This window comes from Anas platyrhynchos, chromosome 11 (genome assembly GCF_047663525.1).
Source record: "Anas platyrhynchos isolate ZD024472 breed Pekin duck chromosome 11, IASCAAS_PekinDuck_T2T, whole genome shotgun sequence".
In the NCBI taxonomy this organism is placed as follows: Eukaryota; Metazoa; Chordata; class Aves; order Anseriformes; family Anatidae; genus Anas; species Anas platyrhynchos.
The window spans coordinates 3967524-3994383 of NC_092597.1; the positions used below are offsets into that span (position 1 = coordinate 3967524).

Below are 26860 nucleotides of genomic sequence, written 5' to 3' on the forward strand. Positions count from 1 at the left end.
AGGCAGTAGAATTTAATTTGGGCAATACAGAGTTTATCCATTTCTCATTTAAGTAAGGTAAATTAATGTACCCTCTTTCATGTAACACTACTTAACTAGTTTTCTTCTTCTAACACAGCTAAGGAGAGATGGTTTGCCTTCACTTTCTGCTTGCCACCCTTTGCTTCCTTCCCTAGGCTGGCTTGTTGCCACTTTCACACTTTGTGCTTTTCAAACGAGCATCCAATGTACCTTTCTCTCTTCCTTTTCTACACTGATTTCATGGTTTTGTCTGAGTTAATTTTCTTTGTAGAGGCTCATATGATGCTGTGTTTTGGATTTTTGTTGAAAACAGTGGTGGTAACACAGCAATGTTTTAGTTATTACTGAGCAGTGCTTACACAGAGTCAAGGACTTTTCTGCTTCTCCTGCTGCTCCATCAGTGAGGAGACCAGGGGTGCACAAATAGTTGGGAAGGGACACAACCAGGACAGCTGCCCCAAACTGACCAAAGGGATATTCCATACCATTTGGCATCATGCTCAGCAATAAAAGCTCTGGGGAAAGAAGGATGAGGAGGGTACATTGGAGTGATGATGTTTGCCTTCCCAAGAAATCTGCCTGCTGATGGGAAGTAGTGAGTCAATTCCTTGTTTTTCTTTGCTTGCACACGCAACTTTTGCTTTACCTAGTAAACTATCTTAATCTCAACCTGATTCTTTCTGTCATCCCACTGTGGAGGGAAGGAGAGAGTGGCAGTGTCGTGCTTAGCTGCCTGCCAGGGTTAAACCAAAACAATAGGCAACATAGTCAAAGGGATTCCCCAGAGCTGCTTCATGCTTCTGCTCAAACATCTAAATTGCCATCATCTGTGCAAAAATAGTGTCACATTGTTAGTGTATGATGCTGCCAATGATCATACTGAGAAGTATTATTTCCTGAGCATCTCCCTTCACTCTGCCTGAGAGCGTCTCATCTCTTTCCTTAAACACAGATTGTGAGTTCCTTGGGGTAAGGACTATGTTTGAAATGTGGTTAATAAAGTAAAGCACCCATCTGTGACTATTGACTACAACAACAAAAAATGCAATGTATTAGTGCATTTGTTCATATTTTGGTGTTCTGTGATTCTGGATATGTAAAATACATAATCTATCATCACGTGTAAGCCAAGTGTTAGGTGTACACCCTATCCAAACCCACCTGCCTCAGTAGTATTTATAGAATAATGCTTCAGCATTTACATACATTTAAAAAATAACATTTTCATCATGTATGCGTAAACATTTTTGTTTACAAATCATGGACACAATAACCATGAATAATAAGTATGTGTATACACAGGTGGAGAGAAATTTGGAGGGAGAAGAAAACCTATCTCTATTAGTATGTATAACAGTTCCATGACCATTTTATGATTTTCAGTATCAGGTGCAATAATAGCAATGATTGTGAATCTCAAGAAAACAGTTTTTCATTAGGGAGATGAGAAAAGAGAGACAGAAAACTTAGATCTTTTGCCAACATTCACCACAATCTTCAACTAATCTGATCTGGGGAAAAATCCAAAATTAATACCGTCAAACTGAGCAGCAGATGTTGAAAAAGAATAAGGCACTGCAAGAAAATTGATGTGCCAATGAAAATTACAGACAGGAAATTCTCACTAAATAAAACCCAGCAGGTTACAGAGGGACAAAAAAACAGCTTAAATCATCTAGCCAGATCCTTTTTGTGTAACTATATTAATGATATTTCTCTCTCTCTCTCTCTTTTTTTTTTTTTTTTTTTGGTTATTTGTATATTTGTGTATCATTAAGAATACTTCTGTATGCTATTTGAACCTTCTGCAAGACATCTTTTCTGTATTCACTGAAGACTCAGACAGATTGGTTTCAACTTACTTGTGAGACTTTCTAACAAGTCTTCTAACTTGTCAGCACTCACATCTCTTCAGCAACCTTTTTTTTTTTTTTACTCTTGGATCTGGGTGTAGACAAAAAGGCTTCAGTTGTTTGCAAGAATATGATATACATGTAAATTTACATTCATCAAAGTAATAGGTTCTCATTTCCAGAGGCTAAGGCAAGGAATAGCTGAATTAAGAAGCAGGCTTGTTTGCAGGGTGGCTGCAGCATTCATCTCTAAGTGGTTATGCACTGCATAGGCAATTTTGGGGTATAGAGTTTATGTTATCCCTAGATTGTTCAGACAAGAGCACAAATATTGGAATGGTGTCTGCAGCTTTTGGGATCCTTTTGCCAGCTACAGCTGCCGGGCCTCTCATTTAAGTTGTCAAAACAGATGTGATTAGGTCAAATATTTTTCAGCCAAAAGCTTCACAAATGTAGTAATTTGAGAACCAAAAAAAAAAAAAAAAAGACTAATATTCTGTGTCTTCTAACTCATCTCATGTTTTCTCTCAGATAGCAGCTGCTGCTTTAAGTTGCACACAGCATTATTATTTTTGTTTCCCTGGTTTGACTCATTTCTTTTGGAAATAGATCTCTCAGCTTGTTTTTGGCAAGCAGAGAATTCTGGCCTGACTGGATTTTTCTCTTGCTCTCACTCACTCACACACACTTTGCTTCCTTTGCTGTTTTTTTTCCAGCCTTTTAGCTGTTCCTTCCTCTGACATACTTCCAAGAAGCACTGAGGGCTTGGGCACAAGCATCAGGCAGTATCCCTGACTTACTCTCTGAGCACTGACTGATAAAATGTTACAAATAATGATGTGTTGTGCAGATTATTGTGTGCTCAGTATGTGAAAAGTTATTCAAAAAAAAAAAAAAAAAAGTCACTTCACCCTGTTTATGTGTGTGTGCATGTTAGAACTGTGAGAAGAAGACTGGAATTGTAAATACTGCTGGCTTTGGACTGAGGAAATGCAAATGTAAATCACAGTTCTACTTTGCTCAGTTTTTCTTTGAGAGTTCATCAGCTATGAAGCAGGGATAACAGCAGTTCTTTTCCTGATTTATCTGTGTGAACGGTAGCTCTGGAGAATGGAGCAGCAGGTTGCCCTGCCTGCCCTTGATCAGGATCTGTGGGCTGGGCTCATGGGCCTTGAGGCCAGGTGTGGAGCTCCTGCACACTGCTCTGGGGTAAGCTCACGTGCTTTGCTGAAGCTGGAGTACAAAGGATATAACAAGAGGTTTTTCCTGACAGCTGGATACGCCGCTGTTCTAGTGTATCAGCACAGGTACCAGTTCCTGCCAACCTGATACTGTGGTTAAGAGCCACGCTTCCCTGATGTGACCTGCCTCACTGACCAGGGGAGAATGAGTCTGTGTTTGAGGCTCCCCGGTAAGAGTGACACTGGCTTTGTGAGAACAGCTAACAGCTGGAAACTGAACTGAGATCAAAGCATTTGCTGTTTGTGGGCCAAGACCCCCACCAGATGGCAAACCTTCCAGTTGAGAGGGATTAGGACAGGTCACCAGCAGGGTGCAGGCTAACTATATCACTGGCAAGTTTCTGAGCTTTTCTGTCCTGGTTTAACTGATCTCTTGTTTTCTTAGGATATGTATAAGTACATGTTATAGTGATGCAGATTTTGCTAAGCCTTGCCGGAGATGGAGACAGGAATCCACACAGCGTTGTGAACCATTTTTTCCTTTGGAGTTAGTGCAATGGAAGTTTTTCATCAGAGACATGAGTAGGGTCTTGTGCTGCTACACCGGTAATTGCTTGTCAGTGCAAGGGTGTAGGAAGTTTTTGCTGCATACTCTGTCTTAAATCCTTCACATGTGCATTGTGCCAGTAGCATTCTACTGTCTGCTAATTGTTCAGAAGTTTCTCTTCAGTGCCTGAAATTATTCCTCCATATATTTAGCTATACACTCTGCTTCCTAGTCCCATTACTACATCCTAGGCTACCTCATTCTAGAGCTAAACTTAGACAAAATTTAACATGGAAAGAAGGTAGGAATCATATAAATGTAATGCGTGAGTTTAGAGCAACAGGACTCCACAGAACAGTAAGGAGCAAACAGAAACGAATCCAGAGCTCACAGGGGTTCATATGAAGGTTCATCAGAATTCTTCCTGCTACTCATTCCTTGCTCTGGCTCTGGGTAGAAGCACAGGCAAATAGAGAAGGTTTTATTACAGGGCTGATGCAACTCAAAAGGACTCATAAAAACAAATAAACAAAAACATCAGTAACTGTCTCCTGATTTTTAAAAAGTGGAGTTCCATTTTAGTCCTCCAGATGCTTGAATGCTGCAAAATTTTATGCTTAGATCTGAGATATCTCTGTACGAACCTGGAACACCAAGTGAAATAGATGGATGTAAAAGCAAGCAGCCTTGGAGCAGCTGTCGATACCTGCAGAGTCATGCAGATCTAGGTGGGTCATTCTGAAAAGTCCCTGCCAGACAATCAGGTTCTGAAGTTACTGGCAAGCTTGGAGAAAGTGACAGGATGAGCAGATGGTATCAATATATTCTCTGTTCTTTGTTATGGGATGTTTTCCTGAATTGATTACAACCTGGTAGAGCTGCTGGCTAAGTTATTTAATTTGGTGGGATAAGAAGAATACAAAGGGTGGCAGGGGGAGCTATTTTGATGTATCCAACTTGAGATATCATAACAGAGATTGTTTTCCCACTCTGAGATTCAGACTACTGAATGCTGAACTGGAAAAGTATATATTTTGTTTAAAGTGTTGTTTTGTGTTAAGCACCTACTTAACTATTTTCCCAAACTGGTACTTCTATCAGGTTTTATTAGTACTCTTAGCACCCTAAATAAGATTGGAGTAAAGAAAGGAAGCAAAATTTCTGTGATGAACACGTCAGCTAAATGACTTTCTTCATCCCTGAAGAAAATTCTAATATTTTTGTTGTTGTTGTTGTTTTCTTTTTTCTTCAGATCTACAGAGGAACTGAAGTGATATATGAGCACTTGGCAATAAACATTTTTAATGGAGACCCCTATCCCCAGCTTAATTTCTGCCCTCAGTCCTATTGCATTAATCAATACTAGTGATGCTCCTAGCTGTTTCATTGCACCCTGTGAACAGTCTTGTTGCTTGGGATTACAGAAACGTGCCTTGAGTGAATTTTGATACTCAGATTTAATAACAGGAGATCCAATATTGATTTTAATGGGAAATCGTTCGTGTACATGTATGCATGTTCACATCTGTCTTTTCATGTGCACCAGTTTCCTGTGCACTGAATAGTCATGTTCCAATCCAGCACTGGTGACTGCTGCTATACTGAAAGACCGAGTATCAGAAATGGTACAAAACATGATAATAGTAATTAGAAGAAAGTGATTAACTGATTAACGTGACCTTGTTTCACTGCAAATTTTATACAATTTCCTCAGATGTCTTTTTCTTTCAGCTTTACTCACATGTTCAATTTCTACCAAGCATTCTTGGCAGTATGAGTATTTACAAAATGTTAGGCTGTAACACTGTCTGTCAAATGATAGTGCTCTTCTTCTCTGTTTGGATGGATACAGGTCTTAAAACTGGGCTTCTGAAGTTAATATTTGTAGTTATTTACAATTCCTCTTTAGGGCGCAATGTACCCTAAAGGCAAACGGGTTAAGTGCAGCCTTAAAAAGGCATGTGGCATCTGTAGATTTACAATGGTGATTCTACAGGTTATATTTACAGTTATTCATGATTGCATAGATGAATTTCATTTTTAGTGAATTTAATACTTCACCAACACCAGAAAGACATAGATGCTATTCAAACCCATTTCAAGCAATTTTTAGAGGGTTTACATAGGTCTTTAGGACTCTGCTGCAGAGTTCAGGCCCCAGGTACAGGCTTGGTTGTTTTGCTTACATTATGTTTCTCCCATTTCCACAGACAATGCCTACAGATTGAAGGGATTGTGTTGTGCATGGTCCTACCATCTAGACAGCTTCATCAAAGCACAAGTGAAAAGTAATTAAAAAAATAATAATAATAATCTAGAAGCAATTTCAGCATTATAAGTGACTATTATAGTGACATATATAGTGATTATTTTACTATATTTAAGTTAATATTTTAAGAGTTTTTTTTCAAACCACACATATAACTGCTAACAGAAGCCACAGGACGGAAATGTTTACAAGATTGTGTACTAATTCATTACTTGTGGTTCAAGAAAAAACATGTCTTTGACATCCCCAGAAAATCAGCCTAATTATTTCACAGGCTGATGAGTTGCAGTATTTGAAGAAAGGTTAGGGGATCTTGAGCTTAGAGGTAGCCAAATTAAGGAAGAAAATTAAACTGCCTGGTGAGCTTTAATTTCTAATGGTTCATAAATTTCCAGGCCATAAACACACCTTTTTTATTTATTTTTTTTTTATTTTTAATCAAGAACAATTATTCCTTGGCATATGGGATCTTAAAATTCTCATGTGTTCATAAAGTAACTTTCCTTTAAACAATGCACTTTTATTGAGATGCTTTCATGTAGTCTTCCAAAGTCCTGTTCATCAACACAGTACAAGGTCAACACACCCTTGACTGGGTCAGAAAATATCACTGCCTTTCTTCTCCCACTGCATTATGACATGAGAGCAGACAAGGAGCACTGTGCTGAAGCTGGTGATCTTTCACAGAGATTCGGCCTTAGACCTTCTGTTTTCAATATATGTTAATAGGAACCTCTTCCTGCAGGTAACTGACTTTTTATGTAAGAGGATTTTTTGTTATTATTTAATAACAAAAACAGACATCCAAAAGCTGTATCTATATAAATTACTACAGACTGATCAGATAAAAATTGCATAAATTAAAAAAAAAAGGATAACAATTTTAGTTAATAGCACTACCGTACATTTCTTAAACATGCTTCCAGTTAGCAAAACTTTCTATGACTTTTCCTAGCTATAATCTTTTAGCAGAAAGGACTGTAACCATAATATAATACCTCCATCATATGCATAAAGTGTTTGTGTTCAATTTAAGAACTATTTTTACAATGATTGCACAATGAGGGTGCATAATTTTCTGAAGCCTGCCTGAGTTTGCACTATCACATGATACAGACAAAAGATTCATAAGCAGTTATATTCAATATTCATAAAATTAAAAATAAATAAATAAATAAAATATTGCAACTCTACTACTCTGAAGATAAGGAATGTTCTCTTAAGCAATATTTACAGATGTACCTTTGTACACAAACCAAGAGAATGAGATTAATTCAAGGACTTTTGGATAATACAAAGCAAAGGCCATTTTGCATGGAAGCAAATTCTACCATTCTGCATGACACATACAGAGCAAAACATAATTGTCCTCAGGATCCCAGGTAATGCTTGCTCTGTGTTGCCTTTGTGTTGTGACAGCAGCAGGAGCTACTACTGAGAGAGGCTGGACTATGTTTGTCCATGTGGGTGGCCTCCCTGGGGAACCGAAGGCCACAAAAAGGGGTGGTTGCCGCCAGTCAGGACACAGCCAGCCTGTACATGCAGCCCTAGGACTGAGGACCTGATCGTACAGACACAACCAACATTTTACTGGAAGCAGTAAAAATAAAGGAAATAAACCGTTCTCCACAACTCCAGTGAATAACGAAAGGACTAACGTGTAATTCTTACAAGTGAATTTATGGTTAGACATAGGGAAACGTTTTCCAGCAATGAAGATAAATAAAGCACTAAAACAAATAAAACACTAAAACTGGTAATCTGAGGATGATGTGGAGAATGGAACATTGGAGATTTTTAAGTACATGGAGGTTTTTGGATTACTCTCAGGTATGTCGAGATACTCCCATGATTTGGCCCTGGCTCACTCTCAGGGTCTTTTGTGGTTTCCATTCTGTTCTGGCCCAAGAAAAACAAGCTGGGGTGCACCAAGTTGATATCAAAGGTACTTCTTTCTCTTTTTTCTTCTTTACTCCCAACTCTGCTAAATCAGCATCTGCCTAGTTGGACAGATGTGTATGTACACATACAAAAGAGGAACAGAAAGGATTTGGGACTTCACATTGTAAAACATGACTCAAGGAAGTTAAGAGGAGAACAGCGTGCATAATGAGACTGATCATCAGATGAAGCAAATTAGTACTGCTTTGCTTGAAACTGAAGTCAGACAAGCGGATCCAGAGAGCAGTCGCTGGTCCGCTGCCAGCCGTGAAACAAGCCCCAGTTGGGGTCACCTTTTCTCCTCAGACCCAGAAGCATGTAGAAGGGATGACCCTCTCCAGCAGCACAAGGCATCACACAGCGTCTGCTCTCCCCCACGCCATCTGGGCTGCGGAAGTGCTAGTCAGAGGCTGATGCATCAGCTGCTCGCAGCACTTGTGAGGACGTCATCAGGGCCCTTCCTTCTCCTCGTCAAATTGTCCCTGCGCTGTGCATCACCCCTCCTTCCTCAGCCCACACAGTCTGTCATCCCAGCCTGTGCAGCAGGGATTTGGACTCTGGAGCATGGAGCACATTAGGCATGGTCTGAGGCATTCCTGTTACATTGGTGTAAATTGTGGCTGCAGTCCCTGCAACGGAGAGATGTGGTAAACGGCAACCCTCACGATGCCACTCAGTTATCAGGGAGGCTCCTTGCTGCTCTAAGGCAGGCCGCAGCCTGGCTTGACCAGCCTTGACAGGCACAACTGCCTCAGGAGAGATTTCCAGGCCCTCAGGTGATACATTGAAGCACAAAAATAAGCTGGAAGATGACATTTCTCTCAGAAAGTGAAATAAATGGCCCTGGCAGGTGATACAGGCTCAGTGAGAGACTCAAAAACAATTTCAAACAGCCCTCTACCACACGTGTGGCAGAGAACTCTTGTCAGTGAGTCCCTGCGCTTTCCTCAGGGTGAGGGGCCTAGGTTTGAAGGACAGACTTTGCCCCTGAAGGCAGGATGGGTTCTGCCTCCCACCATAGCCCACTCCCTTTACTGCTTGCACCTCCTCTCAGCCCTGAGGGTGGCCACTCAGCCTCTTCCAGAAGGTTCTCTGTAGCCCATGGGCTTCCCCAAGATGACATGGTGACTGTCTCCTCTTGCACGCACAGGAAAGCATGAGGTGCCCCAGGGGTCCCGAATTGTTTTTGTAGAAGATTTGGTCATCTGAGGACACCTAATACAAACAAACATGGCGTTTTAACAGCAGTAAGGGAAATTTGGGTTGAGGACACAGTTAAACTTCAGGAGTTTGTGGGAGTTTCAGTGAACGATGAACATGATGAATGCATTTAAGTCTGAGCGTGATTCTATCTCTAAATCTTTCTTTGTGTTATGTACCTTTTACTTTTCCTAGAGAGTCCTTGGATGTTATTTATTGTGAACTATTTTTCATGCTGTAATCTGAACTGATGGCTACAAAGCACCTACTTATACATGGCTTTTGTCTCTCTCTCTGTTCTTATTACTTGATGCCAGAGGAACTAGTATGTGTCATGTTCGGTAACATTTTTTTTAGAAATCCCTCTTTTTACTTCCATAGCATACAATCCTTATGAATGCTGTGTCATTCCTCTCCTTTTGATGTCTTCATAACAAAATATAAATGATTGCTTTTTCTTGACAAATTCATAGAAAGATGAATATCAGGGAGATCAAACTCCTTCTGGTTTCAGGTTAAATTCAGAGAACAGGTTAGGCTAGAAACTGATTAGCATATGGAAAAGCTGCAATATTTTAAAACAAGTGTTTTAGGATTTGGTTGTTTTGTTTTTGTTGAAAAATTGACACAACTGTCTCAAAAATTATTAAGTCAAAATATTTTATATATTTTTAATATTTTATATCCATGTTTCATATGGACCACAAAAGATTCTTCTATCCACCCTTATATCCAAAATAAGATATCAGTTTGACTGGACCACATCTGGGGAGAAGGTGTCTTACATCAAAGCAAACCAGAAAAGTCAGATGGGTTTGCAGTTCTTATTTGCCATGTGTTGTAGCTGGGGAGAGGAAGGAGGTCTGTATTACTCCTCCAAGTACCTAGTTAATCTGCAAATACCTAAAAGGCTATTATCCAGAGACAGTTGGCTTCATGCCATCTCTCTTGCACAGTAATTCACCTCTGCCTTTCCAGCTATATTTCCAACCCAGCACGCAGCTCTTCTTCTTTCATATATATTACTGGTGTCACTTTAATTTTGGTCAACATATTTATCAATATAACACACCTGTCTTAATGTCTGATGCATTTTATAAGTCTATAAGTGCTCTATTGCAAAATGTACTATACTGATTGTCAACAGCATTGTGTGTTTGAAAACATTTACACACCAGCAAAATCAGGATAAAATGAAACTAGTACTGTTAAATTACTCAGTGTTTTAATTTCTCTTGTGGTAAAGATCCTTAGTAGTGTAATGTGGCAGCAATCCATTAGAGTCCAGCTACACCACTATTATGCTAAAGTATATTGTAGTCAGTGGAGTGATGCTACTGTGCTCTGACAGAGAATCTGGTCCTCTTTTTGCCATCATTTGCTCTGCTGAACTGAGTAAATATGGCAATCTCTTGGATTGTTAGTAAGAAGGTCACTTTTACTCCATTCATCCTTGTCCACTCTAATTGAATGATCTGTCTCCAACTTTCAAACTTTTCCCTTTAGATTTGACCCCATGGTCAATGGAGAGAAAAAAAAAAAAAAGTCACTGGTACATCTCTGGTACATCTAAACTATGTATATGAGTGCATGTAAAACAAAATGCTAGTTTTGCTGTCAGTAACAAAGAAGGGATGCTAGCACTACCTTTGACTTCCTAGTCCAAGTGCCTGTAGCCCATGTGTAGTGTGTAGTCTAATAAAGAGCTGCCTTCAGATCAAGACATGCAGACAAGACCAAAACTCATGTCCTTACATGGAGAAACACATTGTCTCTCCAAGGCTCTTTGTATGAGATTCCATTGCATAAATAGCTGTTTCATGTGTTGTGTTATGAGCCCTTACCCAGATTGATTTGTTTGGCCTCCAACTCTCATCCCAAAAATGTATGGATTTCTCCTAGGTCTTGTAGCATATCTGCTAGCTACATCCAGATGTGCTGAATACTCAAGGACATTTAAATAGTACTTATAAAAACAAACAAACAAACAAACAAAAAGAATTTCCACTTTATCAGTGCTTTGTGACTTTTGAGGGAAAACAAGCCTACATATCTTGGGTAACAAGTCTTGTGGTTTTGCAGATTTTGGTAACTATTACAGAGACAAGTGCCTCTGTAATAGTCTTGTTGTCTTCTCAGGTGCCTACAATCATTGCTGCTCCTGACTTCAGAGCCCATGTGCTCCCCAGCCCTCCTACTGCAAAGATTGAACAAGATACTTGCAGAGACTACAGCTTACTAGGTCTTGTAGTAAATTTACATCCATAAGGAGGTAGCCAGAGACAAGTCTGGAATTTGTAGCTTCACTCTTGGGATCAAAACACAGTGTAAAAGTTTCTAAACCTAAAATAGTGGTTTTTTGTTTTTTGGTTTTTTTGTTTTTAAACCCTAGTCCCAAAGAACGAACTCCAGTTTTAGAAAGCTACCTAAAAATGAAATTCCTCACTGGAGGATCTATTGCTGATGTAATTGGAATCATTAACAGAAGTGGTACAATTTACCTAGTATGCCTTATGCACTGGGTGTGACTTTAAATTTGGCAGATAATCACCTGTGGCTCTCAACGTGTTGTTAAGGCTGGTTTCTTCACTGCTGTTTCTTTTTGGTAAGACTTTTTACTTCTTGCTGTAACATTCTTTGTGTTCAGGGCAAAAGTTTGTCCGTTCTTACATAATATTCCAGTGAGGACTTAGCATAGAAGGCAGCAACAATTCAGTGAGTTACTATTGAAGGACAATTCAACTTACTTTCTGAAGGACATAAATAAACATGTTTTGATGTTGTATTTTTCAAGATTAGTGTTGTAGGGTCACTACAGTTCTTTTGAATCTCTTCTAGAAAACGTTGGCTACGTATGGTTTGCTTTAATCCTGTGCGTCTTCAGTAGAGAACTTCAAATTGTTCTGTTGACTAGAAGGTGGATTTAATGTCTTACTTGAAGTAGTGTGCAAATGCAGGACAGAACAGTAATGACCAAAGGTTGTTATCAGTTGATTGTTGATGAATGGCTTCAGTGAAATGAGATTTTGGAGTATCAGTCAATTTTTCTGTGGATTCCTTTCAATGTAATAGTTGACATCCTTACTGGCCTTCTCCAGTGAAGTGTTGAACATGCTACACAGAAGATGAATTTCTTCAGTCAGCTGTGAGGAATATTGGTAAGGTAGGGGGGAGGAGAAGGCAGTATCTTAATGTTGTTTGTATTTTATCTATTGTTTCCATGCTTGAAATCCTTTTAACAACTTCAACAATTTGCAAAGACTACATTCACATAGAGTATTTACAAACCAAAGAAACGCTGTTTCTGGAGTTTTAGGAATGTTATTGATATGTATAAATAAGGAAGCAACCAGAAGATAAAGAAGCCCAGCTGATTTCTGTTTAACTGGAAATAATACTGGAAAAAGGGAGGGGGCACAGTTAGCAAAAGGGGGGGTGGGGAATAGAAAAGTAATGGTGGTTGTAAGCTGCTATGAAAAAACATATGCTAAAGAAAATTGCTTTTATATTTTTTGTTTTGTTTGGATAGTTTATTGGTTTTATAATGAATCACATAGAAATAGGGGAAACAGCAGCAGAGACCTGCAGTGAAATACTGTGGAGATTTATATAATGCAATGTAAATGCACACAAGTGTTAAAATACATTGTCCCATTTTGATTAGAGGTTCATGGCTACAACCTGGCTTATCTCTTTACATCTCACACCAATGCATATAAGTCTGCAGAGTATAAAAATGACTGTGTGTTTTGCTCATGCACACTTGCAATCCATCTTGTAAAAATAAGAAAAAAAAAAGAAAAAAAACACCGTCTCAGCCATAGGAATACTCCCAGCCTCATTAATTTTCATTAGTTTCCAGTGGGACATCATTTTCTTTTATCTTCTCACAAATAGCCTATAGAATCATATGCATCTTGTACTGGTTTGGTACTGCGTGGGCTACAGCTCTGTATTATTTAACATTTTGGCCAAGCTTTGGTTTCATGAACAATTAATCTTCTACTGTGTGTTTCTGCTCTTGTGATTAATGAAGGTTGTGAGCCTATGATTGTGAAGTGCCCAGGGTTCTCTCCCTTACCTAATCCTGCTTAAGTGCATTTTGGTCTGATTTTTTTTCTAGCCTTTCTTTTGAGCTAATAATTCTTCTATCAGATACTGAATATATCCATGTTACGTATTGCTGGGGCAGTGTCCATACACAGGGAAGCTACAAAGCTCACTTAATGCTGTCATTCCCTATATTTATTGTTGGGGGTTCTGGTAATGCAAAGTGCCTAGAGAAAAAAGGGCTACAGCATTTAGTTTATGTTTACAGGGATTCTACTAGTTTTTCTGATCTATTGACTTTTGTGATCAGTTTGACAAACGAGGACTTACTGGACCCATACATGAAATATGAATCTTTTCAATTTCATTATGAACCTTTGTTAGGGTGTTGTATAATAATTTGTTGTTCAGCTATTCTCTGGTTTCCACAGGAGAAAATAATTAGTGCTTTAAAATTAGTCTCCTTAGGTTCTTTTTTAATTGAATATGAGCAGTATATTTGCCTATATTTTACAGCTTTCAGTTTCAGAGGGTTAGTCAGAATACAATTGACTATGCCCATATAAAATGGTGACTCTGAGTACTTCTTAACCCAAAAAGAGTGGTGACCATGTGGGGATTTTTGTAAGTGTGTATGTGTTTCTCTTGGTTTTGCTTGAGTTCTTGTTTTGCTATTTTTTTACCTGCCTCCTTTGATAGAGATCCCCTATTGCCTCAGTCCCAATATATTTGCTGCTGATTTCCATGAGATTGTTATGCAGGTTTCTTTCCTTCTAGAATGAAATATCAAGCTGAGGCTAAACTGTAAAAATAATGTGTAAGCCCAATTAGGATAGCTTTCAGCTGAGACTTACTGGTTAAACTGTAGGAGAAACGTGTTCGGTTTGTGTTTCTTTGGAGTGAATTTATGCATCTCATCTTAAAATGGATGAAACTATATTGATTTATATATGTTGAGGACTGGGCCCTTGCTTTAGCTCAACAGCTTCATGAGTTTTGATGAGTTGGACTGTCTTCTCTGTGTGATTTAACTGCAGTGAGAAGGGAGGGGTTTATCTTAATATAGTTATTTGTCAATGTCACTTTGTAGAGTACTAAAATTACAGGGAGTGATTCAGTGACCATCACATACAGTCTGTTGACATTGAAACATGTAGCACTCTGCCCCAGCATGTGTTTGCTTTCCATTCCTTGTTTTTATATCAACACAACACATATGTACACACATGCATGTGATGTATGCCATTTTATGAAGCTGCAGGAAAATGATTTGGTCATCGTTTAAAAGTAGGTGGAAATGCAGACATCCACACAAGTATGTGTTAGGAAGATGGGAGTTGCAACATTATTGTTTAAGTAAATTTTTGCTCTCTGACTTTTTACTGAATGGTTTAAAAAAAAAAAATAGAATTAATCACCACTATGAGAGATGATGTTCAGAACAGCATTGGCTGTTCTAATGGCTGACTTCAATAATAAAAGACAACAGGGGATTAAAAGGTGTGGTGCGGGAAGCTGGGAAACACATTCCTTTCCCCAGAGTGTACTTAGCTTTGTGCCTTTGATCACTTTGGTAGTATCATTAGAGTTCAAAATGGCAGGCACTAGGGAACATTATGGCAATAATAATGTGATTGTTTAAAAAAAATCAAAAGAAGTTTGAACTTATTTGGGAGTTTTTTCTGATGAAGGGTTGCTCATGGCTGAAGGATAAGATGCTGTATTAGATAAAATATAGAAGCTCCACGGGGACTGTTCGTCACATATTGACTCCCAGGTTAGCTCTGATGCAGAACAGTCTGTACAGAACGGACTTTATTTACAAGTTCAATAACTTTAATCTGTGTATGCACTTTATCATTACTTGCTATTTCTCTTGCAGTAGCACCTGCAAGCCCTTGTTACTCAGCTAGGTCCCACTGTGTCAAGAACTGTACAAACATGGAATGAAAAAAAAAAAAAAAAAAACAGTCCATGGAACACAGAAGACCTAGAAAGCCTTTAGGCAATGAGACTGCAATATGGTTGCTGGCACTTGGAAAATCACAGTATTTGTCAAATGCATTGCAGTTCACTACACAAACATCACTGTAATTTACTGTGCAATGTTACAGAATGGGTTTGTGTTTTTATGTCTTAGTTCTTAAAGAACAGAGGAATTTAAATGACAGTGGGATTGTCTAGTTTATTAGTAGTGCCTTGGCAATTTGGAGACAGAATTTGCTTTGCCGTGATCTCAGAGAATTTACTTCAGTCAGATGAGCTACTGTTGGTTGGGGCAGAAGGCCAGATGAGTTAACATTTACATACATTTCTGCTGCTTTCAAAGCCTTGAATGTAAAGCTGACAGCAAAGGCAATTTCTACTTTCTCTGTCTCTAGACAGCCACGTAACTCCATGGTGAATGGTGCCAATTCTAGCAACTAGTGGGATGTGTGTTTGTAGGTATGAATAGGAACATGAGCTAAAGGTTTTCACACAACTTCAAGCTTGAATTTCAGCGTTCTGAAAGCATATTGTATGGTGTTAAGTAAAAAGGCTAGGTCACTAATAGGGCAAAACGCAAGTCCTTAACGTAAAGCAAGAAAACTGTAGACTGAGAGGCACTTTGTGCTTTCTATATGACCTGTCTAGATAAAACCAGTGCAAGTACTTAATATAGCAGCCTTGTGTCGCCCATATTGTGCAAAATCTGATAACGAGCAAAGCTTTTAAATATGTTTTTTACTACCTCATCACAGGCTGTATTGATTATGCTCATGTGCAATATCCTTAAAACAAAGTACAGCAGGTAAAAGAGAAAAATAACCAAATCTGGGGGCTGGGGGTGTTAAAGTTCCAGTTGGACACAGAATAAATTTTGTTGTAATATAGCAAAATAAAGTATTTCGAACTAACTGTCTTCTCATCATCGTCAACCAAAACTGACTGCCTGCATAGTATTACCATTTCCATTTTCTGTTCATTTTCTTTTGTTCATATTGGATGCGTTGCCTATTTTCCATAGTTCATGGATGTCTTGCTGTGATAGAAGCTTGGAGAGCAGCAAGCACAGACAGTTTTCAGAAACAACATTTATAATGAAAAAGGAAAATGTAATAAAATGATCCTGTTGCCCCAGACTCTGCAAGGGTCTCATCAAACCTCAGTCAGAAGTGTTTCTTGTATTGGTCCTTCACCCTCCCATTTTTCTTTTTGCAGCAGCTCTAAACATTATAGCATTGGTGGCATATATAAGTACATAAATCAAATTTTTTGGTTTGCTTTACTGGGCTGAGAAGACTGCCTCCCATAGAAACAGCAGTCCACAGGGCACAGCTAGAGTGTCTTTGAGTAGTGGCAGTACTCTGTTTGGGTGAAAGGCAAGAGGGGTATGTATTCTTTTTGTGCTGACAGCAAGGATGACTTTCACTTCTTGATTTTTCACAACATAGAAGAAGAAAAGTTACATTAAGTTACAGAGATGTTGCACCTTATATGTTGCACCTTATAAGAGCCTGACAGCCAAGCAGGAGACTACTGTGTTTTCCAGGGCAACGGGTTTTCCAAACCTCTGTTGTGATGGCCAGTCACTTGCTCTTGGCTTTCCTTCTGTCTTCTGTGACTAGGATGGGGTTTGTCTCCTTGCTTTTGGCAGTGAGAACCTGTGAGTGCCTTGGGTTGTGAATGTCTCTTACTCATTTATCCATGTATTTATGTTCCTATTACCCACAACTTTTTTGCGTTTTTTCATTTTTCACGTGAACTAGCTGAGATCCACAGAGGTCTTTAAAAGCTGAGCTTCTATTTTAGTGTCTAACTTACCACAAGTTTCAATGGGGAATTAATAGCCTCTGTATCTTTATGGGCCTGGTACTAAATGATTTGCCCAGAGACACAGGAAAATATAGTGAGCTATTTCTCCAAGCTGTTATCTCCTAACCGAAGGACTGTATCACACTTCAGCACTCATGGTATTATAATAAGTCTTAATTCATTAATGTTTTTGAAAGATCTTGTAAACCTCTTAGGAGCAGAGCTTTGCAAGTACAAAGTGCTATTTTATTCATGAACTTCCAAAACCTTCCGTACTTTTTTTTTTTTTTTTTTTTAATAAAAAAAAAATGAATGTAATAGAAGGCCAAGTTGAACATGTACAGTCTCAGGATTTTGATGTAATTAGGGGAAGGAAACAAATAGTAAAACTCAGAATCTTTCATGAGAAGTCTGAGACAGAGAATAGCAATGAAACAATATGAGTCAAAAAGGTAAAGAAAAGACATGCTGCAGTGTTACCCATGTAAGAGTCCAGGTTATTTCTATCTATGTCATTTTCAAGTGAATTCCCTTTCTCCAAACAGCTTTTAGTGGCCACTAGACCCAAGGCCAAAGCAGTCTGATAGTTTCCCTCAGTCTATCCAGAAAATAAAACATTTGCCATTTGCAACTTCTACATTGGTATAATTCAAGGAAAAAAGGGTAGAAGTTTGGGACCACTATATTTGGAGTGCCAGAAGAAGACAAAATATAGGAGACAGTGGGGAAAATTATGCAAAACCAGAGGCTGTAGGAAAATAGGAACCAATAAAAAAAATCCACAATCCTTGAAAAGCAAAAAGGGTATAATCCTGGGCCTTGGGAAAGTAATAAGATGATTTTCTTCATTTCCCACTTTTAAATAGTTGCTGTAACTTCAGCTGTGAAAATAGTTTCAGTCTTTCAAAAAACAGACTCCAGTGTGCCTTTTGTAACACAAAAGAGGGCCATAATAGAAGAACCAGCCCAGATGCAGCCCCAGTACCAGCTGATGCTCTTTCTTAGCTGTGGCAGGCTACAATATGAAGTACTCACGGGGAAAAAAAATATTAGTGCAATTGATACTACTTTGATTCTTTCTTTAAACCTAATGGGCTATTCTTCAGCATATGAGCACTGTCAGGAAGATTGCTGTGTTTTTTCATTTGGAGTACATCAATGCTGTCTGTCTGATTTCACGGAGGAATGCTAATTGGCAGTATCTGCAGATAGGGACTTCGCTGTGCAGAGATGAAATTATGGGATGAAATTCAACCCTGAAGTGATATTTTCAACACTACATTCTGGGAGCTGTCAGAAGAGTGAACAATCATAGGGAGAAAAAACTGTTGGGAAAAATGAGATAGAAGTATGAATGTTCCCACCTCATTGGCTAATGTCCGTCTACTGCTGAGTGACTTCAAGGTCACTTCGGTACATGTAATACACAGACTCCACTTTAAATGCTGGATGACAGATTGGAGAGTGTACCAATCTGCCAATTGTGTGTTTTCCTTTTCCAAGTTTGGTGTCATTGAGAACTGTTTAGCTTCATTTATTAAAAGTTTTCAAACTGATCACATTGCAGTTCACGTCCAAAGGTCCAGCACCTGTCTGAAGTGAGCTTCATGCACATGAATACCTCTTGGATTCATTTATGCTTGCAAAGTTGAAGTTAACACTGTCAGCACTACCATAAAATAAGAAGTAACAGCAGCACTTCTCCACTATGCTTTGTAATTTAAAAATGGATGTATATAACTCCCTGCATCATTAATTGTAGAACAAAAATGTTTGTGGTATTACGTGCAAGTTACGGGTGCTTTGACTGATACCCATAATGGCAGAAAGGATTTTGACTGTGAAATGGGGTGCTTGTGGTGGGAGTTCTGCCAACATACCAAGTCGAGCGGGAGGTCTGAGCACACTGTAAACTGGTGTTCCATATGCTCAAGAGACTTTTGGAATCCACCCAGACTACATATGCTTCTGTTGGCAAGCTCTGGAATAGAAAGAAAGATATTGTCCTCGCCCCACCTAAAATACCTCCCACTCATGTGGAATGCTCACTTGCAAATGGAGAGCGTGCAAATCTAAGAATGATAATGGCATAAACCCAATCTCACTACAGCTGGATAGAAAAAAAATGCATAATCGAATAGCTTTTAAACTATAAAATAGATTGATTTAAAGACAATGGTGAAATTGCCTTTAAACGTCTTTGATGTTCTCCAGTCCATGATCTGTGCAACAGTAGAAAAATTTTGATGCTGTTCTAAGGTGCACAGACTTCACTAGCCAGTCCATGGAACTGTTGTTTACTGGAAGATGCTCTGGTGCCTGAAACTCTTGAAACAATATAATCTTCCACTGCTTATTTGTGACTGTAGAGAAGAAGCTACAGTACAAAATGGTTTTCTTGAGGGTGTCAGAGATTGTGTTGTAGTGGGATAACATAATGTGTAAGCAGCAGAACCTTCAGCTTCTAGATAAGCAACAGAAGAGGAGATGGAATATTCTATGACTTGAAAGCAGGTTTGTGCATCCTAATTAATAGATTGGTGGCAGAGCCAGCTTAGAGCTTCTAGTCCTACCCAGTGGGATCACACTATCCATGCCATTTGGGGAATGACTCCAAGGTAAGTTTGGCAAAGGCTTTGTATTCCCACTAAATGAAATGTGGTTATACCATTTTTAAGGCTGGAGAAAAATGTCCAAAAGGATTGACCACAAGGCAGCTACCTACTTAGTCATGTATCCTTCCAGTATTTACATCTGCTACTGCAATAGATTTGAGGCAGCAATTAAAAAAAAGAAAAACGTATTGAATAATGTGTTTATCTGCTAATACTTCTGTGCTGAATAGTTCTAACGTAAAAAATTCTGCAGATAAAGGAGTGGGACTGTCATAACCTGATGAAAACAAGTAGAATGACAGAAAGTGGACAGGTGATTTATAAATTTGACTCATTTTAGATTTTATGTCATGTCTAATTCCAGGTGCTGAATCCCACTCCTATCCTCATACTGTTAGTTCCACTTTCAGCCACACACAGGGGTGACAGGTTGTGGAAGTCCCCTAGTTAACTGTGGTGATGTGACAGAAAGAATAATAATCTCAGACACTTGTCCACCTGATGCTCTGACCAGAAATAAGATGTGGATGTTGTGGTATTTTAAGGGGAAATAGCTCTGTTCATCTTGATGTGGAGGTTTATAGCTGTTACTGGAAAATTAAAATGAAAAACATACAGAATATGCAAACAGGCCTAGCACAAATCTGTTTCTTGGATTTGCAGTCCTAGTGCCTGCCATCAGATTGATCTACTCTCATAAGCAGAATACATTGCTGTGAGGATTGTCTTTTTTTCAGGCAAAAAGACGCACAGTACTAGGAGACCTGTGGAAAGTTAAGAGCGGGTTCAGAGAATTTGGGGAGTGGGTTACTTGGGACAGGAGACTGAATGTGTTGGTGAGCTGGGAAAGAAATGGTGGAGCAAGTTTGTGAAGATTACTGGGTCTCCACCTGTCTGCCACAATTTCCTGTCCAGGTCATGAAGCAGGGTGGCTGCTCAGTCTTCTCTTCGGATTGACTTATCAAGGACACCATATCTCCTGCCTGCCTGAAATTACTTCTCATATCTCCCAACATCTTTCTTCCTATTCTTAGAATCACCTTCCTCAACTTTTTCAGCTACACCAGTGCCAGGCCTGCATAGGTGCATACCCTGGCCTTGCTCTGAAATTTTCCACTTTCTCTTTTACTCCATGAAATAGACTCTGTGTAGAACAGCCTTGGGGACAATCGTGGGAAGTGTTTGTTCTGTTTAGCTTTAATGAATAATGCTATCTTGACACAAGTGGCACAGATCAGCTACTCAAACATCCTAGATCAAACACTGTGCAGAGCGAGGACTGAGTTGGAATGCATTTACTCCATATTGATTCCTAGGCAGTCCTGACTGTATGTTTTTTCCCTTTCAAATATTTCTGAAATATCAGGTTGTAGCAAGTGACAGGCAGTTCTTCTGGGGGCCTGGCTTATCACATGCCTCTCTGATGTTCGTGGTGCAGGTGGCGGGGAAGGAAATAAAGCTCACTTAATAAATGTTCTTAACACTGGTATATACCAAGGACTTGATTGCTTCCCCTCCTCCTCTGCTGCCCTACTGCCTTGCTGATGATTTGCAGGGAGGTGGTTGGAAGCTTTCCCCATCACAACTGATTTGCAACACACACTTTTCTGCTCTCACAAATGTTTTCTGAAGCTTTTCAATGCTGACCTCAGGACACTTAATACAGCTACATTTCCACTTTGGTAGTTAATAGCAGAAGTTTTACAACATAGCCTTCTGTTTCAACAACAGTGCTTCTGTTTCACAAGTTTCAGTCTTTTGATGGTAATTTTGACTGGAACTTATATGAGACAAAATGGCTTCAAGACATCTTACTTAAAAACTCATGCCCACTCCACATTAGTTTTGTGGGCATCACAGTAATTAAGTTATTTACCATTATAGCCTGCAATCAAATGTGGTTATCACCACAGCATAGCTGGCAATATAAGGCACAAAAGGCTTATGGAAAGGTGTGTAGATCTGACAGATTTCCTTTAGCTTTGGTTGTTTTGGAGGGCAGAGTATAGTTAGTTCCTCTGATCACCCAGTAAACACACTGTTTAGCTTTGCTGATACTAATAGTCATGCTAGAAGACTGCCTCAGGATGATAATATTAAAAATGCATGTATGTGCTTATGAACTGGGCCATAGGCCAGGAGCACTCAGAGAGAGTGGTGCACTGTGTAAGCCATCTTCCCTAACACTTAAATTGTCTTTTAACAACTGGAATGAATCGACCATGGTCACATTTATTTGAAGCTACTCATAAAATTAGTTAACTGTTTTCTTTGAAAAAATAGGCTGTTAGTTTTCTGTGAAATATATGTATTTTCCTATTCATCTCCCCCCTGCATTGTATTGGAATTAAAAAAAAAAAATGCTGCCATTAAAATGTCTATGAGAAGGCAGAGAGTTTACTGCAATCAGTGGTAAATATGGTTCAGAACTATCTCTAGTTTGGAAATTTTTTTCTTGTATTCATTCCTCTGTAACATTTGGGTCTCAAAGAAATCTTGAGCTCTTGTGACTGGCCTCTTACGAATAAGATGGGAGTGCGTATGTATGGCTATGCGTGTGTGTACACACACGTATTCATTCTTGTGTATGCACACAATAGATATGAAGTCCTACTCACCAGTGCCTCTTCCTTCTGCACTTTGCCCTTGTTTATCCTTTTCTTCGGAAAAACAAAAATGAAAGCATTTGGAGCTTCATAACTCTTCCACTCAAAAGCAGAAGGCTTTGGCCTGCTGTTCCTCCTACCCATTGCCTGAGACTTCCCATTCTGGGAGTTAGACACGCAAACATATGTCACGCAAAAGTGGCATAAATACCATATGCAAACAGATTCTTCTGTGTGGGTGGTAAGTACAAAATCCAGCTTTTGGCACCAAAAAAAATCCTGACCCTGGTTCTCTGGAAAAATTTAGGAAAGAAAAATTGCACCAGGTGGGGGGTAACATCAGATAAAACGCAGCTCTGCCAGGTTTGCGTTCTGAGTAGGATTGAGGGATTCCTGTGGAGTTTGGGTTTTTTTCAAACCACCTGAACCCTTGCTGAAGTTCAGAGTCTGCAAAACTAGTTCTAATACACTGTATTTTTCTTCCTCTTTCCCTGAACTTATAAACCCTTGTGGTTTCCAAGGGCAATTCAATGTAAAAAGGAAAAAATTCTAGCTACTGGGAGAGCTTTGTTGAATTGGAATGGAAGGGCAAACCAAAAAAAAAAAAAAAATCTGGCACAAGTTTATGGCCTATGTATACACAGGATTTATACTGACAAGCAGACTTATCCCTACTGGCATGAATCCCAGAAACCACAGTGGCTGGCAACTCTGCCCAGAAATGGATTGCATCAATAGTGTGAAATGCCTGTTCCCCCATCTCCTGGGGAGGGCTCAAAACATGATAACTGCTGAGTAACGTGATTTGGCTGAAGAAATTAAAAATGATGTCCTCTCTAGTGGAATCTCCCAAGGGAAAGGCATGGGGGATGTTTGCAGTAGCAGATTCAAACTGAGTGTCAAATCTTTTCTTAATTTGAAAGGTCTCTTCACTCTTCTTTGCCATATTTCTGCACTCTTTCTGCATCCTACTTGCACATTGCTAATCTGTTTTGCATTTTTTTTCCAGGTCTCTTCTAGTCAACCAAAGCTATAACCCCAGCTAACCATGACACCAGCCCTTCCTCAAGTCATCAGCATCCATTTTAAAAAATGGATCAGCTTTGTAGGGAATGAAAAAATTTATCTTGAAAGATTTCAGGATAATTTTTCTCCTTTTTTTTTAATAGCTTCAAATCCCTTGATTGATTTCCAAAGGTGATGAGTTTGTTGTGTGGACTGTGTTTTTTTGCTGTCCCTTGCTGTATATTTTTGTTTGTTTGTTTTTTAAAGTAATAAACACTGCAATCGTTGCTGACTTTTTTTTTTTTTCATTATCCTCTCTCCAGTGAGATTAGGAAAATCACTTTAGAAGTGTAAAATATCACTTCAGTAAGAATATTGAATTTATATGTAAAATTATGCCTACAATGAATGACGGTGAATGAGCACTTACACTAAAGCAAGATTTCAGGCAACTCCCCAAGGTATGCAGTCTCATATCCCAAGGGTTGGGTTTACTCAGTTGCTTTCACTTCAGCTGAAATACCTGCAACTTGCACTACTCATCTCTTAAGTCCAACTTTGCATTCACTGGGTGAGTGGGTTCAAGAATAAGAGGAATGCTCTCACACTATGCCAGAGGTGAGGCTGTAGAGGCTGTACCATCAGTGGACCTCTAAACTCAGCCAAATCTGTTTGAAAACTACATTCCACTCGAAGGGAGACAGCACTAGCGTTCCTCTCTCCTAGCACCTGGGTGTGGTTTTTTGTTTTCAATCTCTAATTTTTTCACTGTCTTTCTGTAAATGCACTGCAACTAGTCTACCTACTTATGAGAAGCAAATGTTGCAGTGCCGCTGATCTTCCTCTACGTGAGCTGAGGATCAAGTTGCTTGGTGTGTGTATAGGGACCGTGTCAGAAAACTTTGACTTGCTTTAAGATTTTAGCGAAAGATAAAGTTCAATTACAATCTCTTGCAATTAACATTTGCTTTGTCCTTCCCTTGCACTCTCCCCACACCACAGCCACAGGTATAACATTTCAAGTATTTTTCATTAAATAACAGGTTGTTCTTACTTCTGTCTCAACTGAAGTAAAATAGTGGGGGTCTCTTGTCTTCACTGGATTTTCTGTGTTCAGTGATATTTCCAAAGTTCAGCAGATAACAAGAAGGTATAATTATTTCTTCCAGAATCTGGACACCTTAGATATCTCCTACTGCCCTCTGTCAAGCATGGCACTATTCATTCCAGTGTTATTGATACCTTCTGTTTCAGACCTATCGCAGCTGCCTGCCTACTCCTTTGCAACCATGTGAATCAGCTGAGAGTTGAATGTTTCACAGGTGACAGTCATCTTTATTTGCAAGCTTCAAAGTCAGAGCACAGATGATTTTTTTTTTTTTTTTTTTTTTTGTAAGATAATAACAAAAGATCTCAGAAGTGGAATAGAGCATGAAAAGTCAGTCTCATCTTCAAGGTGTAAAGAGACCTTTCTAATCAAGGGGTGGACCACAGAATGAAAAATACTGCTTGTAAAAACTGTTAATGGTTTCTAGGCTGTTCTGCAGACTCTGCTACTTTCACGTAGTGGGTTTATTTGTTTAAGTTTTAGATGATGTGTGGTATTTGACAACTGCCTAAATCACCTATGCATTTTTTTTTTCCTAAATAGGATGACTTTGATTTTTTAAATTTCTAACATGATTGCAAATTCAGTTTGCTTCAAGGAACCATTGTTCATAAAGTTCCTGCACATTATTTCATATCTATTGAAGGAAAAGGTAAGAAAATGGGGTCAAAGTAATTATAATATACAGAATTTATGTATTTAATAACTTCTTTAAGAGATCTATCAGTGTGGAAATGAATGACAACTTCTATGAAACACTGTTCCTCTGAAATTAGGATAACTTCTAAAGCAGTAACTAGATAATTGCTTTGTTGAGATTTACTTCTTTTCTCTGTAGTAATGCAGTCAGAGGATACCTGGAAAGACTTGACATGCTACCTAGATATTCCAAGGAGACCAAGTTTCACATAAGGCTGTGAAAAATATCAGAAGGAAGAACTTCCTTCTCCCATTAGAATTTAATCAAATTTTCAGAACATTTGATGCCCTTTCCTTGAGTTATATCTTTCAAAAATCATTTGTACTTGGTCTTGCTCTTTCTAGTTCCAAATCAACATAGAGACCTTGATGGTTGGAATGGGTACAAATCAGGTTTCCTTATGAACTCATTTGGAAATTATGTGACTGGAGAAGGAAAAATCACTGCATGAAGATAAGTTGGCATTCCCAAGTGGTAGACTTTTGGTCTCCAAACACTGCAGGTACCCAAGAATGTAGATTGACCAACTACTAAGAAGCTTGGAGATTTGTTTTAATATTTTTTTCTTCCTTCCTTCTATGTTTTCTTTCCTCATCACCAGGTTGCTGGAAACAGGAATATTCATCTACATTCAAACTTGTTTGATTTTTGAATGCTGTTTAATTTCATTTTCTTTTCTCCCTTTTTCTTATGAATGTCTACATCCATGTTCTAATTGCTGCTGTCTCTTGCTTTTGAAAAGGTATTTCTTTTCTCATGGAATTAGTATCTAGCTCTTTGTTTGCCTGAAAGAAAACGAATTGTGAATCTATTCCTATTCATCCAAATTGTATTTGGATGCCAGCATGTAAAATGTTTGAAAACTTCTGAAATTTAGAAACCAGTAGGCTTAGTTTGAATATGCTGCACACATAAAACAAAAAGCATATTTAATTCCTCTTCCTGTTTTCTTGAAGTCAATAGCAGATCTCAAGAGGAGCAGGAACAAGAATTTAAATGCAATAATTTGGGGCTGTATGTTATAATAGTCTATAGAAGAGGTGACAGGACTCATGGAATCATTGCTCAGCTTGACTTTCCAATGAGAAAATACTTCAAAAAAGCTGTTGCAAGTCTGAAGTAATTATGAGTTTTGTATATGTGGATTTTTATTTTTTATTTTTTTAAATAAAAAAAAAAAAGATCCTCGTGATTAAACTTGGTCTATCAGTGCATTATTGCATCTCCTGGCACCAGTGAGCAAATAGGCTGACACAGCACAGCTACCTGGTGACCTCCTAGCAATGGCTGATTGACTTTGCAAGGATGTTTCATTTCAGAAAGACTTGCAATTTCCTGAAATGACTTCAAAGAATCACATCATCTTATTTCATATTCACATTTGCTTGTATCAGTTATTTTTGAGGTAGAAGGCTGTGGGCTACAGGGGAAGGGGGGGAGGGGGAGGTGTGCACGTGAAATTATTTCATATAAATAAGTTGGATGTGTTTCATAAAAAGCAATGTTCTGATCCTGTTACTATGTCTGTCTACTCACCTATATTGAAAAAGGATTGCATTGTACTAGGGTAACATAGATTACCTAAAATCCTAAACACGTTATTTCTACTGCTGTGAAGAAGTATCTTTATAGCTCACTTTATGCCTATTGTTAAGAAATAGCACAACAAAGAGAGAGAATCAAAATGACAAAGATGTGGATGTTCAGAAGACAAATGATTGCAGGTGTTAGAGGGAGTTGTCCACCCACAGGCTCAGCAGGTTCTGGAGCGATCACTTAGGAAATGGGGTATTTCTGGTACACAATCTGCAGATACGTGGCTTGGTTAGTTTCATTAGAAACCTATTCAGAAAGAAAAGTAAAAGGACTTCACTGAACTCCAGCCTGTTATAATCTATGAAATACGTGGAGTTTTCCAAATCATGACTAACAGAATATACTTCTTCCAGGGAATACATTATACAAGACC

The 26860-nt window shown here is 38.8% G+C and overlaps 1 long non-coding RNA gene across 1 annotated transcript; it reads left to right on the forward strand.

Annotated features, from left to right (window-relative positions):
* The first annotated feature begins 10962 nt into the window (after positions 1-10962).
* Positions 10963-23361, forward strand: LOC110354056 (uncharacterized). Its single transcript, XR_002405459.4, has 3 exons — positions 10963-11617; positions 12085-12170; positions 23088-23361. It is a non-coding gene; the product is annotated as an uncharacterized lncRNA (long non-coding RNA).
* The last annotated feature ends 3499 nt before the right edge of the window (positions 23362-26860 follow it).